This window comes from Empidonax traillii, unplaced genomic scaffold, assembly GCF_003031625.1.
Source record: "Empidonax traillii isolate 1590-97213 ecotype Southwest subspecies unplaced genomic scaffold, ASM303162v1 scaffold823:size356304, whole genome shotgun sequence".
Lineage (NCBI taxonomy): Eukaryota > Metazoa > Chordata > Aves > Passeriformes > Tyrannidae > Empidonax > Empidonax traillii.
In genome coordinates, this window is record NW_020956016.1 from 230,892 (window position 1) to 232,966 (window position 2,075).

A 2,075-nucleotide genomic window follows, 5' to 3' on the forward strand; every position below is an offset into this window, starting at 1 on the left:
TGTATAAGGAAAGAAAGAAAGGATAAAAGTAGAAAGAAATATATATATAATCACCACCTACTGGATCCAGTAATGAAACTTGTTAGTTGCAACTTCAACATCTGTTGGTTGAAGCGATGGTCTTGATCTACTGGGGCTGGGGGAAGCCCAGCCCAGCCCTGCCCAGTCCGAAAACTCAAAGATTTTATGAGTTATATACACTTAACCTCAGGTGGAAATGCCTAGTACCTCCTCTATGATGGGGAGTTTTAGAATGGATGATATCCATCATCTGAGATGAACAGCCTAGGTGTGAAATGTCCCAGGATTTGCTTCTTATCAGCCTCTTCCCTTGTCTCGTTTGTTACCTTAAGAAATCTTAGACTTGCCCAGAAAAAAATAAACTTCTCTTTCTCTATAAAATTCCAAGGCTATACTGGAATAATTTAAGTAATTTTTTTTTTTAAATATCATTAATTCTGTTTCCTTATTTTCTAAACACAATTTTAAATCCTACCAGCTTGACTTGTGGTATTTTAAAATCTCGTAGTTATAATTTAGCATTTCATAGACTGCAAGTCTTAAAGGAATTGCAGCTACCCACAGTTCATCAGAAGTTGAGTTTTAGGATACCTGCTATTCATTCAGTCAAAGTCACTGTGATAATTTGTGCTTTCCTCTTTTATTATTCTTGGAACTTAATTCCAGAGGGCTATAGGCAGTCTAAACTTATGAGTTACTATGAAAAATCAGGTCCACTTCATCTTAGGCATCCAAAGTCAGTGAACAATTTTGGCTATACTTTGATACTTTGGAGTTTTGATTGTTTTAATTTTTGTAGATCTTAGAAGTAGTTATGTACTAAATGTAGATTTTAGAGTAGCAGCATATTATCCCTTTACCCTTTAACACACCAACCACACATAGCAAACCCTGTTACCCATTCCCATATCATTCCCCTAAATTCCACTGGCCTGTTTAGTCTCATTTTCAAGGTAGAATTGTAGAGAACACCCTAAAACCTACGCAAGAAGATATAGCCATAGACGCAACAACCTTCAGGCTAGAACTCTGGAAGGCCTCCAAGAACATTACGTGCTCTGAGGGAGATGAAGATGAAGAAGAGGTGGTCCCAAAACACCCCCAGACCCAATTCCCGAGAGGCGTGGCGGGGGCAGAACCTGGGTGGTGGTCGGATGGGGATTGGGTAAAAATCATTATAAAAACTGTGAACACCGGTATTCAAGAGAGCGCGTTGGGGGTATTCCAGAAAGCCTAGGGGCTCATTAAAGCCTTTGTATCCTTATCTTATCTCCTACCTAATTTGGCTTGGACTCTTTTTTTCCCCACAGCCATTTAGGCAACACTTCATTTCCACCTAAAATATAGAATGAATGGAAACTGAAGTCCATATATAGTGGCTGAATAGTCATAAAAAGGTCTATGTTGGCCAATACTCCAGTTCTTTGTCCCACTTCTTGAGATAATGAAACATCCATAGTTGAACTTGAATCTCCATCAGTAGTCCTCCATTTGAAGTGTTTGATGTGAAATGAAGAATTTCAAAGAACATCATAAAATGCACTTATTGTGCAACCGGAACATCAGTTTAACTCACTTCCAGCAAGAAAAAGTGACACCACTGTCTCATCTCATGAGAGTAAAGACAAAGTAGTGGTTGTTTCTGAAGTGCTCAGAGCAGAGTGTGATAAATAAAGTGCAAGGTTACATGTTGAAATGGGAAGAAAATAATAGTGAATTATTTGGGCACAATCTATTCTATCTAATAGATGAGGGAAGGGTATATTGAAAGAACAGTTTATGATCTGATATTGCAAGGCCATTAAAAGGTGCCTTCACAGAGGGGCATGTTAAGTTTGCATGGATATTTTTAATTCTGACCTGTTCTAAATGTTGTCATCTTTGATGATCCTTAGGCAATAACCATATACATGTCTGTTTCTAAAAGAAAAAGTATCTACTTCATATTACACAAAGATACATAGATGCCATTTATTTCTTATTACGTATCATTGTGACTTTCTAATTCCCTAATTTGTTGAAACTCTAAACATCTAAATTTGAATTATCCTTAA